Consider the following 18,825-nt stretch of genomic DNA (forward strand, 5'->3'; position numbering starts at 1 on the left):
AATAAAATATAGAGTTTTTTTTTTTTTACACTATTGGAAGCCTTTTTTTTCCTTATATGTCATGAGCCTACTATCACACTGAAAGCAGAGTCCAGAAGGAGAGACAATATAATCTGGTGAGTTACACTGGATTGGGACAATTGGTGATAGTCACTGAAGGCACCATTCGTGATGTACTGTATGTTTGAAGTGGAAAGAAGACACAGTAGAGTACGGTAGGATTGATTTACTAAAGGTAAATAGACTGTGCACAAACCAGGGTCCATAAAGACATGAATGAGTGAGTTTGGGGTGGAGGAACTTGACTGGCCTGCACAGAGTCCTGACCTCAACCCGATAGAATGCCTTTGGGAAGAATTAGAGCGGAAACTGCAAGCCAGGCCTTCTCGTCCAACATCAGTGCCTGACTTCACAAATGTACTTCTGGAAGAACGGTCAAACATTCCCGTAGACACACTCCTAAACCTTGTGGACAAAATTCCCAGAAGAGTTGGAGCTGTAATAGCTGCAAAGGGTGGGCCAGCTCAATATTGAACCCTATGGACTAAGAAATTTTAGAGCAATTAAAGTTTATGTGCGTGTAAAGACAGGTGTCCCTAGTGATTTGAGTATTATATTGTTCAATTACTTTATGATATTGTTGTAAATATCACTGATGGCTCTGAAAACAGCTTGTATGTAATATGAAGGGTAAAGTATATGTAAACTGTAACAATAAATGTATTTTAATTGCTCCCTTTTGGTCTGTTAAATATAACATTGAAAGCATTTTATTATAAAAAAAAAACAAAAAAAACTGTTCAGCCCAGAGGCTGAGAGCACAGTTATTAATTAACATTGTTTCTTGCTATTTCCATGGACTACAAAACACCTCCTCCTGTTATAGGGAAGAGAAGGTGTTGCATAGACCAAACCGGTGTCATGTAGTCATAACACACTCCATGTCCTAGGGTAAGTTTGCTGTCCTATACGGTTGTCACTGTAGGATAGGAGGTGTGTGAATGTCAGGATTACTAGATGAAAATAAAGGAAAAAGGAAAGAAAACAAATGCAGCTCCTACATCTAAGGACCATTAAGCTGTAATGCCACAATGGTGACTGGCATTGCTTACCACTTTTTATGAAAATGGCATGCCAGCTGCCATGCCAAATCAATGATTTCATAAGTATACCAATGTGAGTTTTGACTTTTCTGATCTAAATATTTGTTCCACATCATTGACTTACAAATTGTTAAAGCCAGATTAACAGTGACACTAATTTCTCTGAGTACAGGTTTTCTTTCATCTTAGCTTGAACATACCGACTTATGCGGAGCATGTGATACTATGTTGTACCCATCACCTTTTCTTCAAAGATAACCCAATCTGACAACCTTGTTGAGTGTTCACACATAAATATAAAATGATATGAATGATACAAATGAATGCAGCTCTGAATTGATCATTAGTACATCATTACTTTTGTTTTTAAATGTAAGCAGTGTAAGTTCCTTTCAAATTATTATCAGCAATCTTTTATCCAAACCATGCCCATGAATACCCAACAATCTATAGTGCAATGTTTTCAACAAACTCAATGGTATTAACGGAGAATCCTAAACCAATGACCCCCCCCCCCCCCCCCAAATTAATGCACAGTCTTCTATTTAAACTACACTTTCTAATCTAATTGAGGCCTCCTTCCCTTCCTTAAGCTGGCCATAGATGGATAGAAATTTGACTGGTTCAGCAAGAACTATAGATTATCTGCAGATTTCCTAGATTAGATGGAAAAAGTGCAACAGATTTCTCCATGTATGCTAAACTGTGTGCATGGAGGAATCTCCCACTGGGCCAAGCTTCAGTATCTTACTAGTCAGCCCCGCTGGCTCTCAACCTTAACAATGCCTGCACCCAATCAGAATGTTCAGGTATTGTGAGAGCCAGCAGCGCTGACTAGCAAGATATGGAAGCTTGGGCTGGTGGGAGGTTCTTCTATCCACACAGTTCAGCGTAGATGGAGGAATTCATTCCACTTTTTCCATCTGACCATAGAAAATCTGTAGATAATCTATAGGTGTATGGGCAGTCTAACTGAATTTCAATCCATGTATGGGCAGGCTGGTTGTACTGAAGTCACTGCCAGTAGCTATTGCTGCAAGCAGTGATCATTGTATTCTATAGGCTGGGGACCATTCCGTTGTCAGAATATATAGCAAATAGTTCAGCGGGAGGGAGAAATGGAGCAATTTTCTTTCCTTCAACCTGTGGTTGAAAGAAAAAGAATTGGTTAATGTATGGCCTGCCTTATGCCGCTTAAACGTGATCGAAATTCTGTCCAGAAAAAGACAGATGAGAGATTTTCATCGGTAAATGAAACCGTGTGTATGCTCCATCAGAATTTAGCTGTCCGAATTTTGAAAGCATGTTCTCAATTTTCCCGATGGAAAAACTTTCTATCGGAAATTCCGATCGTGTGTATGCAATTCTGACATGCCAAAAATCACACATGCTCATATTCAACTACGAAACAGAAGCTATTGGCTACTGGCTATTGAACTTCCCTTTTCTAGTCCCGTCGTACGTGTTGTATGTCACCACGTTATAAACGATCGGAATTTGATGTGACCGTGTGTAGGCAAGACAGCTTGAGCCGAACGACGAGAATTCCGATCGTGTGTACGCGGCATTAGACATTACACTACTACAACATAGTTTGTTCTTAAACTAAGCTGACAAACTGTTTTATGTCTTTACTACAAGGACATAGAAACCAACAACGTCAAGTGCATTTCATGGTGTTGGTGTCTATGTCCTGTCCTTTTGTTCCCACTCTGGTTCAGACTGTCCAGGGTGGTAGACATCCATGTGTCCCGGTAAACCTGATGTATTGGATTACCTAAGGGTGTCAGGTGGCCTGCAAATGAGAAGATCTAGATTACCTAGGGGGGGACCATTCTTGATACACCTGATCGGAGTGAATTATAGTTCCCAAAACCGCTTCCAGTAGCAATATAAGGATCTCCTTTAAAGGCTTGAGTTTGTCTAGGCTCTGGTGAGTTTAGAAGCTGAAATGGACTGACAGTAGCTCTGTTTTAACATGGGACTGATGCAGCAGTTTATCTGAACTCTCTTGTGTTAATGTTTTATAATTTTGAACATTTTAGCATACCCTTATCCGCTTGACCGCTGAAAAGCAGTTAAACAGGTCTCCTTCTTGCATCAAAATAAATATATAAAAAAACAAAAAATGTCTATCATTCTCCTGAAATTGCCTGTACGAAGGCTCAGACTAAGGCTGCTTTCACACTGGGGCGGTTTTCATGCGTTACAGCGCTAAAAATAGCGCCTGTGTAACGCCTGAAAAAAACCGGCCCCTTTAACTCCAGTGTGAAAGCCGGAGGGCTTTCACACTGGAGCGATGCGCTGGCAGAACGGTGAAAAAAGTCCTGCCAGCCGCATCTTTGCAGCGGTGAAGGAGCGGTGTATTCACCGCTCCTAAACCGCTCCTACCCATTGAAATCAATGGGACACCGCGGCAATACCGCCGGCAAAGCGCCGCTGCAGCGGCGCTTTGCGGGCGGGTTTAACCCCTTTTCGGCCGCTAGCGGGGGTTAAAACCACCCCGCTAGCGCCTGCACACCGCCGCTAAAACGACGGTAAAGCGCCGCTAAAAATAGCGGCGCTTTACCGCCGACGCTGCTCCCGCCCCAGTGTGAAAGCAGCCTAAGGGAAGGAGCAGAAGCACAAGGAGCCAATCTGTTGTGCTGCAGTGCAAAGAGCATGCTGATAAAAGTGGGGATTGGAATGACAGAAAGATAAGTCCATCAATTTGCTTCTCTTTTAAATGTCAAATAGCAGGGTGAGAAATGGTTAAAGTAGTTTTAAAGCCATAATATTTTTTTTTTTTACCTTAATGCATTCTAAGCATTAAGGTAAAACACATTGAATCCCTTGACAAGGGAGTGGGGTTGAGCTGCTCTGTCTGTGTCAATAGATGCTGACAGTGCAAACCGAGAGTGATCCAGCACGAGTGCCCCCATAGAAAATGGCTTTCTATGGGGGCACTCGCTGAAGAGGAAGAGCCAGAAGCGCCAGCTTCCAGGGACCCCAGAAGAAGAGGATCAGAGTAAGGCTCCATGCACACTGAAGCTCATATACAGCCATCTTTGGGAGTTTGGGCGTTCTTTTTTTAACAGCCCAAAAACTCCCCTCTATGTTATCCTATGTGTCCATGCACACATGGACGTTTTTGGATGTTTATCAGCAGTGGAGTCCATGGGCTGTTTTCTGAACGCCATAAAATCGCGTTTGGGAGTCGTTTTTCTGACCAAAAAAAAATGCCAAGCACTCATAAACACTGATAAACGTCGATAAATGCTCAAAAATGTGGTTCGCCAGCATTTTTTAATCAATTTTAATCAATTAATCCATAAAAAAATTTCAAATAAAATAAAAACGCTAACACGGAAAAACGCTAAAAACTTTAATAACCGCTATTGCAAAAATGTAAAAAAAATTGAAAGACTCGCTGCTAAGCTACTGGCGTTTTTATAACATTATTTTAATGTCCAGTGTGCATGGAGCCTAAGTGTACCATGTTTATCCTTTTAACTTGGAGTAATATTAAAGGTTCAAATTTTTTTTTTATTAGAAATATAAAAAAAAAAACTACTGAAATGGTTAAGATCTAAGTATAAAAAATGGCCCAATAAAAAAATTCCCAGATATAAAAGCAATTTATTATGTAGAATATGAGTACTGAAGTAAACACATCTCATATGAATGTTTAATGTTGCCAGTGTATGCTATATTCACTAAATATTTAAAGCTGAACTGCATGAACTGTCATTTTGTTTTTTAAATTTACATTGGTCCAACTTACAGTTGCATCTAATTTATCATATTTCACTTCTGGAGGGCCACTGGGGATACAGAAGTTTATTGTAGTAGCCTATGCTACATACGTTTAGTGCTGTTCAAGCGATTTGGTATACAGGCATACCCCACTTTTAAGTACCCAATGGGGGTTTATTTACTAAAGCTGGAAAGTGCAAAATCAGGCTCACTTCTGCATAGAAACCAATGAGCTTCTAAACCCAGCTTGTTCAATTAATCTTTGGTAATAAAACCTGGAAGCTCATTGGTTTCTATGCAGAAGTGAGCCTGATTTTGCACTTTCCAGCTTTAGTAAATAAACCCCCATTGTGTACTTAAAAGTGGGGTATGCCTGTATACTGACCACAGGGGGACGGGGGCACTCAGTCTGCACCTCTGCCATTCAGAGAATGTCTTGTATTTTTTCAAGGTGGACCAATGTAAGGTTTAAAAAAAAAAAGGACAATTCTCAGGGTTTACCTTTAAATGAAGAACATCTGCTGAAAGAAATATACACAATACAATAAACATACAACAAAAAGCCTAGCAAATCGTCAAAAAAGACCATTCTTGGGAAATGTAATCATGTGCTGCACAGTGCTCATATCCCCAACAGATCTTGTGTTACATGACTACAGAATGACTGACGTGCTTCAGCTGCTGTACCAACCACCCAACTCCATAATTGCCCCTTCCCATTAAATGAGACCACACCTTCCTTTGGAGTATTTAGTGGCCGTAGCAGCCTCTTTATTAATCAAAATATAATAATTTAACGTATAACAAAATATCAACAAAACATAATTTAACTTCAAACCCTGAACGCGTTGGTCATCTGCAGTAAAACTCCCCCTCTCCACCCCATTAGCATATCGATCCAAACAAGCACTGCGGTAATATTCCTTTAACTAGGCCTCAAGCCGACATGCTGGCTCAAAGACACCGAACTATTTACCGCAGTGCACCCATTCACCATCAGCCATATCAACCTTCACTATATGGCATATCATCAACGAGCCCATATCTGCAATGGGTCCCGCATCAACTTCTCTGTGGGGAGGGGCTATCTTCCTGTACCTGCATCGACCAACACCCGCCACCGCAAGCAAGGATAACACCTTATCCTTGTGAGCACCGCCACACCCTCAAGGCACGCTCCACCCCGTCCTGTATGCCCAAAGTCCACAAATCAGTGCCCACATCATTAAGGTGTACGCCATCCTCTTTAAGGTACCGCCACGTCTCAACCTCCAACACCGAATGCCGGACCGCCAACCCCCCATTGCGAACGACGAAACGACTGATCTCCTGATTAATTTTCCTGCGGGCCTTGTTAATTTTGTCCACAGACCTGGCAAAACGCCACGTGGTCCTGGCTATCATGTCCGACCACACTATGATCATGTGGGGAAAGGCCGCCCGCAGTCGCAAGAGATCGTATTTAATGTCCCGCGTGACATCCAATTTGGTGCGGAGGCCCAAGTCATTGCCCCCCACGTGTAACACTAAAACATCCGGAGCCCTGTCAAACCCCGCAAAACGGCTTACTTCACGTACCATTCTGCTCCATAGCATGCCGGGAAACCCAAACCATTTTACACACGCCTCCAGTCTGGATATCCCCAACTGTCTGCCCCCTGGCCTAACATCACCCCTCCTGGCGCCCCAGCAGACGTATGAATGGCCCAGAATCCAGACCAATCCTGGCGCTGCATCTGAAAGAAAATAAAACACAAACCCAAATCACAGTAACTGAACATGTGTAACACAGACCCATGCCAACACATCCCCCCCCGGCTAAACCACCACCAGTTCCGGCCTCACGTAAGACCGAAACCTCCTCGACTCCCAGCGGCCAATCCTCTTGACCGCCTCCTCGTCCAAGCCCCACCTTACAGCCTCAGTCGCCGCCCCAATCCGGAAAGAATGTGAGGAAAACCGTTCCCCTTCCAAACCCAATGCCGTCAGGCACTTCCTAAAAACCCCTATGAACTGGTACCGCGAAACAAACTCCCCATTCCCATGCATCAACAACGGGCCCGGACTATCCGGCCGAGCGTTCAAGAATTCCCTCAAAACCAACACTGGGCAAAGCTCGCAGTCATGAATCGCGAACACCACCACGTCCTTCCCTTTTCCCATCTGATCCGTCTTTGATCTCCGTATCCGCATGCGCACCCGGTCATCCCCACACCAAACGTCCTCCATAAACAAACCACCCGGCCCTGTCTTGGAAGGGCTGACCAATTCCCCTATACGAAACGCCCCGAAGAACGCCAAGACAAAAGCGGCCCTGAACAACATCCTCTCGTACTCTGAAAAACACACCACCCCCAACCGGCCACAAAGTCTGCCCAACAACTCGAAGGACACCGGTCTCCTGTCATCCTTCCGCAGCCTCCCCTTCCGATAGCCCTTCATAGCCTGCCGCACCCAAAAATCTTTTGTAAAGTCATGCTCCCCCCTCAGTTTAAACCAAAATGCCAAACCTGCCAATTTCCGCCCCATCCGGGACACCGAAACCCCTTGCTCCAAGTTCCTGGACACAAAATAGATCACCATCAGCCGCCTGTCTCGCACATCCGCCCCCACCTGCAACCCCAAAGCCTCCCATTCAGCCCATGTCTTCTCGTACGCCGACCAAGTGTCCCCACTCACCGACCGCCTGATCCAGTCGGAAGTTCGTCCAACGCAATCTTCCACAATTCCTCTGGGCAGGGCGCCCCCTGGACGTCCGCCGATGGCGCCAGCTCCCGGAACCTGTCCCACTGAAAGCGAGACAGTGCGTCAGCCACAACATTCTCCACCCCAGGTAAATGCACCGCATGTATAAAGATGTTCAGTTGCATGCATCGCAGAACCAAATGTCTCAACAGCCTAACCACCGGCGGCGACGTCACCGACACCCGGTTGAGGACCTGCACCACCCCCAAATTGTCCACGTGGAAACGAACCTTCCGATCCCGGAAGGACTCCCCCCAAAGCTCCACTGCCAGCACCACAGGAAAGAGTTCAAGCAGCACCAAGTTCCGCAGCAAACCCCCACCCGTCCATGCAGCGGGCCATGGGCCCGCACTCCATTTTCCTTGAAAGAAGGCCCCGAAACCCGTGGACCCCGCCGCGTCCGTGTAAAGCTCCAAATCAAAATTGCTCACCGGCCCGGCCATCCACAGCGCCCGGCCGTTGAAACGCTCCAGGAACACATGCCAAATCCGCAGATCCTCCCTATGATCCTTCGACAGACTCACGAAGTGTCGCGGGGAATCCACCCCCCCCCGTACTGGCCGCGAGCCTCCTACTGAAGACCCTACCCATGGGAATTATCCTGCATGCGAAATTCAACTTCCCCAGCACAGACTGAAGAGTCCTGAGCTGCACCTTCCGCACGCCCACTAACCCCCGGATCTCCGCCTTCAGCGCTGCCAACTTGTCATCCGGTAAGCGACACTCCATCGCCTCCGAATCCAACACAATGCCCAAAAAACTGAGTACCGTCGTCGGCTTCTCCGTCTTCTCGGGGGCCAGCGGAATACCGAAACTCCGCGCCACCCCTTCCAGCGTTGTCAGGAGCACGGCGCACAGCGCCGACGAGGCCGGACCCACACACAGGAAATCATCAAGATAATGGATGACCGAATTCACTCCCGCGACGTCTCTGACCACCCATTCCACGAAGGAACTGAACGTCTCAAACAGCGCACACGAGATAGAACATCCCATGGGCAGGCACCGATCCACGTAATATTCCTCCTGCCACCGACAGCCCAGAAGCCGAAAACTCTCGGGGTGCACCGGCAGCAACCGAAAGGCCGCCTCAATGTCCGTCTTTGCCATCAACGCCCCCCGGCCATAACGCCGCACCCAACACACCGCCGCATCAAAAGACGTGTAGGAAACAGCGCTCAGCCGGGGGTCGATGGCATCATTCACCGAACCCCCTTTCGGATAGGACAGATGGTGGATTAAACGATACTTACCCGGTTCCTTCTTCGGAACCACCCCCAATGGCGATACCACCAGGTCCGGCAGGGGCATCTCCGAAAAAGGGCCCGCGATCCTCCCCAAAGCCACTTCCTTCCGCAGTTTCTCTGAAACCACGTCAGGATGAAGCATGGCGGACCGCAAGTTCCTGGACACCGGGGGGACCGTCCCGAGGACGGCCGGAATACGAAAACCCTCCGCAAACCCCAAACCCAGAAGCACCGCTGCCTCCCTATCCGGATATCGATCGAGAAAAGGACGCATCCTTTCCAGTCTCACCGGCGTCATCCCTCTTGTTTGAAGGCTCCCCAGCCCTACCCCGGCCTTGTTTGAAACAGCGCGACACTGGGTGGGCACCCCCACAACCCGAGCACTCGTGCTTGTACTTGCAACTCCCTGCGAACCGGCAACTACCTTCATTGTACTGCCAGCAGACTCCCTTCTTGCGAACGGCCGATTGACCGGAAGCCCCTGATCCACCGGCCCCCCCCTGAAAAAACTGACTCGTAGTCCTCGCCGACGACATAAGGCGCATCCACAGACTGATATCCTTATGATCCCAGCGAAGAGCAGGTCGAATCGCCCTCCGTTGCCGAAACTGCTCGTCATATCGCAGCCACGCCAATCCCCCGTAGACTCTGTGCGCTTCCCCTATCGCATCCAAGTAGCAAAATAGAGCAGAACAATGCTCTGGATTCTTCTCCCCAATCACGCTGGCGAGGATCGCGAACGCCTGCAGCCAATTCGGGAAGGTCCGCGGGATCAACCGGTACCGCCTCTTCTCCTCGTCCTCCTTCTTGTTGTCCTCAGGCTTGACCCTATCGAGGTTGAACTTTTCCAGGGGCAGCAGAGAAAATATCTCCACGTATTCCCCCTTCCAAATTTTTTCCCTGACCTCCTGTTTCAGGTGCGCACCCAACGGCCCCTCAAAACACACATATACCTCGCACCTCGCCGCGTCCGTCAACCGAACCAGGTCCTGTTTTTTTGTCGCCTCCCCCGCTTTATCCCCTGCGGCCCCAGCTGGTGCCGCCGGCACGGCAGCCACCACCTGGTCCCCTGAGCCAGTAGCCGTGCCCGTCTCCGCCGCAGCCGGCACGGTCGCCCCGGCTGTCACCCCCCCAGCCACCGGCGGAGTCGCGCCCGCAGCCCCTTGAACACCCCGAGCACCACCCACCGGAGCGGTCCACGCTGTCCCCGGACCCGCCCCCCCAGCCTCCAGCCTCCCAACTAGATCCTTGAGTCCCGCCAGGAGGCCCGCTAGCCCCCCATCCGCCGGGACGCGGTCTCTCTCCCGCTGTGCCAGATGCGGGGCAAACGGGGCGGAAGCCCCCCCGCCGCGGGCAATACCCGGATCACCCCCCTCCCCCCCACTACCCGACCCCCCCCAACCAACCCGCCCCCAGGACCCCTGAAGTAGATCTGACTTACCGGGCCGCCTGGAAGGATCGCCTCCAGCCGCCGAACCTCCACCGACCGCCGACGGAACGCCATCCGGTCGCTCCTCTTCGGACGATGACAGTTCACCTTCCGACCGGTCCTGGGCAGCTGCTCCATCCCCTGGTGACATCCGTCCACTGGGCCCCGCCCGGGCAGCCGACGAAACGCTCTTGGGCCGTCCTCTTCTCCGCCCCACCGCCGACTTCAGAACAGCCTTCCCCCGGCTCTTCACCCGCTGCTCCGCAGCCGTGGGCTCACTGTGGCATGGCGGCCGCCGCCCCACTGTATTCTCGTCCTCCGTCACCCGCGCAGTTCTTCCGGCAGCACGGAACTGCCTACTTCGGCGTAGCCCCGCCCCCGCAGCGGCTGCGCTACGAGACGGGCCAGGATCATCTTCACGGCGGACCGCCGCGCTGATGGAGGCCGGCGCCGGACCGGCCACCGACCCCACGGAGCTGCGCCCAACCCCCCATCCGCGGCCCGAGGCCTCCACTGCCCGCCGGGCTGGCCGTTTCGCGGGCGGCTCGCAGGGGGCGGGGCCAGCGGACCCCGCATGGCGCAGAGGTGCAGGCCTGGGGCAATCAGGGGAGAACCTGGCCGGCGGGCGGGACCGCCGCACCCGGGCCGAGCCTTCCCCCTCTGGTCTGTTACTGTCCCGGTCCCCCCCGAGGGCAGCCGCCACTTGTTCTTGGAGCCACCGCTCCCCGTTCGCCGCCGCCGCGGCCCGTAGCTGTGACACCAGGTCCCCGAGGGAAGAAGACATGCTGCCTGGTGAACCTTGCACCTTCCACTGACGCCGGGGCGTAGAGCGCGCACACGTCCTGGCGCTGACTCCGCCCCCCGGCCAATCGCTGCAGTCCGCTGTCCTCATGCCAGCCCTGCGCCTACGCCTTGCTCTCGTCTGCGGGCTGTGCTTCACATGCATATCCCCTGTTTATTGTGTGTTAGTAAATTCCTCTGATATTGCCTATAGGAAGTGCAGTGCGGTTCAAGTTTTTTTTCTGCTCTATTAACAAAAAACAATAGAGGATCTAGTAAAATTTGTCAACCTGTAGTTGCTATGCTGGCCTTTAAAGCAGTGATTTTTTTTTTCTTTCTAAGTCAGTAACCAACCCTCTTGGCTTTAGCGTTAAAATAATTGAATAGAGTAAAATTCCATAGATGAAGCTATAATATAGCTCTGTTCTGCATACCCTGCCCTTTGTCCATAAACACTAAGATCCAATGTTCCAGCCCAGGGCATTCCCTAGCCTGTAGACAGGTCATGGCTATAAGAGATGTTGTCAGTCCTTGTCTCCGTTTTGGCACAAATCCTCGGGGGGCCTGTTGTATTTCAGAGTGATTTGCTCTCTTTAGATCATTGTTTGCCTATATCTTGTATTGCTGATAGTTTTGACGTGATTTTTACTGACGGTAAAGTCCGCTGATGTATTTTTTCACTGCAGTTTGAATTGTCCTGAAAAATTGTAATAGTGGTAATTTACAGCAGAAATATGTTTTTGCTATATATTAAAGCAGTATTAAACTCAAAACCAAAAATGTAATATATTGCAGCTAATCCAGTTATTAGAGGTGGTAGCTGCATTCGTTTTCTCTTTTTTTTTTGGGCTTCTTTCCCTCTGTTTTTGCCTGCTGATCTGGCCAGTAACGCACCTCCTGTATCAGAGTGCCCTCACTCTGGATGAAGGAGCACAGAGACACTGTTGGACAGCAACATTGTCAGTCGTGGGGGGGGGGGGGGTGAGATGTACTAGCGGATTATGATACAATAACAAATTGAAGCCAACTTCCATCTAATACTTTATAAACCATTACAGAAAAGGTTTTTCTTTTTCCTTTTGAGATAAAAGGGTTTGCATAAATGAATAAAAAGGTGATCATTGTAAGCACCCCCGTCAGTAGTAAATAGTTTGTCTCATCCATCTAACTGCTACATCTGGAGAAAAGACTTCCTGGCTGGATCACCAGGTGAAAATAAAACAAAGAAAACCTAGAAAAGCTACAAATGTATTACATCTATTGCCCCGTACACACGATCGGAAATTCCACCAGAAAAAGTCCGATGAGAGCTTTGGGACGGAAAATGCGATCGTGTGTATGCTCCATCAGACTTTTGCTGGTGGAATTTCGGCCAGCAAAAGATTGAGAGCATATTCTCAATTTTTTGGTCCGATAACGTTCCGATCGGAAATTCAGATTGTCTGCTCAAATTCCGACGTGCAAAATTCTTTTGCATGCTCGGAAACAATTAAACACATGCTCAGAAGCATTGAACTTCATTTTCTCGGCTTGTCGTAGCGTTGTACGTCACCGCATTCTTGACGGTCGAAAGTTCAGAGAATTTTTGTGTGACTGTGTGTATGCAAGACAGCTTGAGCGGAATCCCGTTGGAAAAACCATCAGAGCTTTTTCCGACCAAAATTCCGATCGTGTCTACGCAGGATTAGAATTAGTAAGCTGCAATGTAATAATTGTTTGCTTTTTGGGTTTATTACCAATTTACATTTTGGTTTGGGCTGTCAAAGCACTGCGGACATTAACACACTTGCACCTTTTTTTTAATCGGTGCAATCTGGCATTAACGCATAGATGCTTCACATGTGGGCATTGTGTTCCTCTAAAACCCATGTGCACGGTGATGTACTGTCTAAATGAATGCCACTGCAATGCAATGCATAGGGAGCTGTGCCTTTGTATGCATTCTATAGCCGCTAGCCATAATCACTTCTCCGGCCGTTTGCTATGCAGCTTGCTATGGGGGCAATCAAGCTGAGCAGCAGCTCTGTGTGTCCATTCAGACATGGAGCCGAGGCCTGGACCCGCCCCCCCCCCCCTCTCTCCTCATTGGATCACTGTCTTTGATTGACAGCAGAGGGAGCCAATGGCGCTTCACTGCTGTCTCAGCCGGACAACCCAGTTTCTCATTCATCGCTGGATTGAGATGGGGCTCAGGTAAGTAATAGTCGAGGGGGCTGCACACAGAAGGCTTTTTATAAAATACCTTCTGCCTCTAAAGCCACTTTAATGCACAACTGTAACAACATAGTTTGTACCTTGTAAACCCTGTTTCCAATATGCCAGCATAAATATATTATATTATATATATTATATGCCAGATGCACATCCGTGCATTCCCTTTGCTTGGAAAAAGTTTGTTTTGTGTGGCAAATGATGTTATGGATATACTGATGAATCTTTGAGGGAGTAAAGCTTGCAGCATTCAGTATTACTGTGCTCCAAAATAAGGCTGGCCATACACACATAGATATTTTTTATTATTTGGGCTGTTGTACTATGACAACCAGCACCTGCAGCTGTCAAAATACCCGAACAGTGATGACAGCTGATTGAGGAAGCAGAAAATGGGATCCACGTATAGCCAGCTTAAGATACGGTATGGGTCAGGTTTGGTATGACAATGAAAAATCATTATTAGCAAAGAAGGAACAGAGTTGCTTGCAAAATCTTGACATTTTTACCCAGTGCACTAGGCAATATGCAGCCATTATTTCCCAGCCCCCCCTTAACAAATTTTCACCTAGGTGAGAGTTACGTCAGCTTGCTCCTGCCAATGCTGACTGCAACCTCCTGGGACACTTATTCCAGGAGGCTGCAGAACCTGTTCCACAGCATGGTCAAAGTCCATGGGCTGGTAAGTGTACAGTAAAACCTTGGATTGTGAGCATAACGAGTTCCAGAAATATGCTTGTAATCCAAAGCACTTGTATATCAAAGCAAATTTCCGAATAAGAAATAATGGAAACTACAATGATTTGTTCCACAACCATTTATTCATAAGTCCTTCCGTTTATAGTCCATATAAAGAGATTATAGTAATGTGATAGGTTGTGTAACCATAAAATGTCCATCCACAAATGGAAGCCACAAAGGGATTAGAAACACAATCCAGCAGGAGCTACAGAGAAAAATAAAAAGATAAGAGAGTCGCCTCTAAGTGTAGCAATATGTTTACATTTAATGAAGGTACAACATTTTGCAGCTCACATGATTGATGATTAAAACAGGCACATCTAAGTATTCAGGCATCTGGGCTAAAGCTGTCCACATAGACTGTCCTCCGCACTGCTGGCTCTCACCGCTGTCAGCCTGCAATCGTGACTAGGAAGACTACCCTGAAAGCGAGGCTTGAACCGCTCGTTAAGCGCAGCATGGAAGGGATGAGGTTAATGGCAGTGAGGAGGACGGTCTATGTGGACAGCTTTACCCCGGATGCCTACATACTTACATGTGCCCGTTTTAATCATCAACCATGTGAGTTTCTAAATGTTGTAGCTTCATTAAATGTAACCATATTACTACACTTATAGGCGCCTCTCTTCTCTTTTATACTAAGTTGTCACATGACGCTACTTGTATATTAAGACATCGCTTGTATATAAAGTCAAAATGTATTAAAAAATGTTGCTTGTCTTGCAAAACACTCTCAAACCAAGTTACTCTCAAACCAAGGTTTTACTGTGTTTCTAAAGCAGCTTTTTTTCTTAAACAAGTTTCTGTTCAAAATATATCTAAAGCCAAATGGTTGAAACTACTGACAGTTTTTTTTTTTTTAATTATTACATTTTGACCCATTGAAAACATTTTTTTTACTTCTTGTCCAACGGATACAAGTAGTGATAGAAAATCTCTCAAAAGCTAGAAGAATGCCTCTTACTTAGACAGTTGCCACAGGAACAGGTGTCCCTTTTGGAAGATTTATTTTCTATCCCTGCTCTGGTGACAGCTCAAAATTTTTGATTTTTCCCTCACTTCCATTATAAGGGATAGTGGTCATTATGTCAAAAATGGAGAACGAATATCCCGAAGCCTTAATTAGCACCAGAGCCCACACAAATTATTGATAACTTTTAAGTGCGTTTTTGCTGTGTTTTTTTCAAGCTTTGTGCAAGAGTTTTTGCACTTTTATCAAGTTCCAGGCACTTATTTACTTGGCTGTGCATGGGGAAGAGTGCAGTACTAGAGGAGGAGAGTTTTTCAGGTGTGCAAATAACGTGCAAAAACATGAATGATGTGTTTTTGCTGTGTTTTTCTTGTATTTTACAAGCTTTGTACTAGTGTTTTTGCAGTTTTATCCAATTTTAGGCAGTTGTTTATTTGGCTGCGCATGGGAAAGAGTGCAGTTCTAGAGCTGGAGAGTTTTTCAGGTGTGTAAAAACAAATAAATTAGCAAAAACACGAGTGACGTGTTTACAGGCACATCCTTTAAAATCTATCTTATGCTTGTTTACACTAAACAGCTCATGCACTTAACCTCCCTGGCGGTACGATTATTTCGGATTTTAGGTGCTAAAAGCGGTACCATTATTTTTCATGAAAATTTGGCGTTTTTTATATTGTAGTCCTGCAATTCTTAGGAATAACTCTCTTAAATCTGTCCAAACCAGAGTCTAGCAGACATCCCGGGTATAATAAAGTTTGAAAAATGAAATCATAAATTATAATATAATAAATAATTATAAATAATTGTACCAAATAATAATATAACAATAATAAAAATTATTCAATAATGTAATCAAATCAAAAACACTGAAATTTGCTCAGTTGCAGAATTGTCACTGTCATTACTTTTCAGTATTTGATGACGGATCTCCCCACAAATCGCTATCGCTCAATTCTGCGAGTGATTCCAATTTATTATCGCTGTTTTCTAGCTGGTCTAAAACCATTTTTGATGTAAAGGGACAGTTTTGGTTGCTATGGGCAATCTCCAGTTTCCAGGCAGAAAGAACAGTTTTTATTACATAAAACTGCATGCAGGACACTGGGCAGACCACTAGGGACAATGGGGATGTGAAATATTTACATACAGCAATGTAATCTGTAAGATTACATTATACTGTATGTTTACTGTTTGTTTCACTTTTTGAATTTGGCGCCGTTCTCCGTCCCCGTGCGTCGCAACGCTCGCAGGGCATGGAGATCGGCGATGTGATGCATCGAGCGAGACACGGCTCGCTCGTACAGCGGGGAGACAACGCTGGATCCGAGGGAGAAGGTAAGTAAACGTCCTCCTGGATCCAGCGATGCGGTCCCGAGTCTGGCTCGGGGATACCGCTTTTGGTATGAAAATTCCACCCCGAGCCAGACTCGGGAATACCGCCAGGGGGGTTAAGTGTTGGGCATCAAGCAACAAGTGAATGAGCCTTGAAATGTGAACAGGAATAACTACAAACAAATAGGATCCTGCATTTTGAGTGTAGGGATGAGCTGAGATGTACTCAGATCTTAGTCCAAACTCACCTAAGCTTTTCCACCAGGAAGCAGCCATTACACAAATTCAATCATAATTGGCTAAAGCCTAACACACGGGGAAAATGTTGGGGGACATCGGCTGGTTTAAGGCTACTTTCACACTGTTGCCACGGCCGTGTTAACGCTAAAGTGCCACTCGTTTTAACTGGCACTTTAGTGCTGTTTAAGTGGTGCTTTTTGGACGCTAGCGGGTCACTTTTAACCCCCGCTAGTGGCCGAAGAAGGAGTTAAAACTGCCCATGTTGCGGCGCTTCCAAAGCACTTTTCAGGTGTTTCAGAAGTGTTGCCCATGCATTCCAATGGACAGGGGCAAGCCTCAAAGATGAACCTTGCAGGACTTTTTTTCCTGTCCTACAAGTGCACCATCCCAGTGTGAGAGCACTCGGGCTTTCACACTGGGGAGGCATGAGAGGCAGTTTTCAGGAGCTTTACAGGTTCTATTTCTAGCGCTAAAACGCCAGAATGCCTTCAGTGTGAAAGGGCTCTAATAGAAATCAGCTGACATTCGCCCGTATGTACTGCTGCAACTCTAACAGAAGCTGTCTGTTTCGGCCGCCTTCTGTCAAAGGACCATGATCGAAAAAGGTCTGCCAATCGACACCCAATCAGCAGTCTCAGACAATGGCCGGGAAGAACACACTAGCTCAGCAGGGTAGATGGCTTTACTAACATTGGATTGTTAGTACAATGGCTCCGACCTGAGCTGTCAGGTTTTTTTTGTTCAACCCACTGGGTTGAAAGAAAAAAAACGATTGAAGTGTACTAGGCTTAAGGAATTCCCTGCCCTGCACCCACTTGTATGTAATGACACGGCCACCTTTGATTGGCTTTGCATAGTAACAGCTTCCTGGTAGGATAGCTCAGGTGGGTTCAGACGAGGATCCGAACACACCTGAGACCATCTCAATGAGGGGTAATTGGGACACAGACAGCAATAAAAAACTTGACATGGGTTCTAATTCCCTCACAACTCTATCCAAATTAAATTTAAAAAAAAAGTAAAAATATTTTAGTTTAAAGGTACACTTTGACAACTGGCAGTCCAATCCCACTATCTGGCCAACAATCACCCTAGTAGTAAGATTACACCTGTCTAACCTAGGAAGGTTGATGCATCATCCAGGTCTCCAGGACTATTTCATCTTACTTCCAACATGAAAACTTGTTTCTTTCAACTTTCTACTGTGGACTAGCAAATGAGATATGAATTTAGCAATATTTTTATATATTTGTCCCTAAGTATTCCTATTAATTTATGTTCCTTGATTACACAAGTCACTTGAAAACACATCATTCTTTATTAAGATATCCGGTATTTATAGCATACATCCGATATGGTGTATGTAGTATGTTATGTGGCTGGAGACAGATTGCTCACACTTATGTTTCCCTGTCCTCCATGAATCATGTCAGTGTAGATCAGGCTGCATGACCCAACACATTGCTCTGTGAGTAAGGCATGGAGTCTCTGGCTGCGTCTCAGGAGACTTTACTAGGATCAGATGGGATGGAGAAAAACCTTCCGGATCCCATGCCATCTCATAATGCTCTGATTAGCTTAGTCTTGGTGATCATCTCTCACTGTGTGCCCTGCCAACCTCCTTAACCTTTTCAACATTTGCAAGAGCATGTTTGGCAGCCTAAACTTTAAAGCATGTGAGTTTCCTCTTTAGTATATACTTAGATTGTTAATTGAACCTGACAAGAATGCAGCATATTGATATTGATGTTGCATCAAAGAAACAATTTCCTGAGTCTGTTCTAAGCAGAAGCTACAATAAAAAATGTATAATAAAAATTTAAAATTTGACGATCGTTGCCTGCAAGTTTTAAAAGAGATCAGCAATACACGAATGAGTTAAATCAAAACCGAACAGCAAATGTGTTGGCTGTCGTAGCACTTCAATAAATAGCGATTAGCACGTGAAGAGGATGGAAAATAGCCAAACATTTGGAAAATGTGACAGCGAGGAGGAACCCATTGGAAGGAAATGATCAACTGGATTTTCTCCTGGGACAGGATCAAAGCAACAGAAAACCATTAGCATTGTCTTTAATCCTTAAAAATTCAAGGGCTATCTTTCACGAGGCTAAATATGAAGTGAGATTAATCTCAGCACGTTAGTGAGAGTTCTATACGCAGCCAATAACAAGTCGATACGATTACGTACTCTTTCCAAAAAAATTATCAATGCACAACTGATCTGTCGTTAAACGCCTGCGGTGATTCAAACAGCATCTTAGTGTCAGGGAAGGTGAATCCATAATATGT

General features: G+C 46.4%; 1 protein-coding gene across 3 annotated transcripts in view; it reads right to left on the bottom strand.

The window, feature by feature from the left end:
- Window positions 1–18,825, bottom strand: part of COL19A1 (collagen type XIX alpha 1 chain) — a 1,105,372-nt gene that overhangs the window by 1,085,640 nt on the left and 907 nt on the right. The gene's annotated exons all lie outside the window — the stretch shown is intronic.

This window comes from Lithobates pipiens, unplaced genomic scaffold, assembly GCF_037356315.1.
Source record: "Lithobates pipiens isolate NorthernLeopardFrog02 unplaced genomic scaffold, aLitPip1_a1.2 Scaffold_18, whole genome shotgun sequence".
In the NCBI taxonomy this organism is placed as follows: domain Eukaryota; kingdom Metazoa; phylum Chordata; class Amphibia; order Anura; family Ranidae; genus Lithobates; species Lithobates pipiens.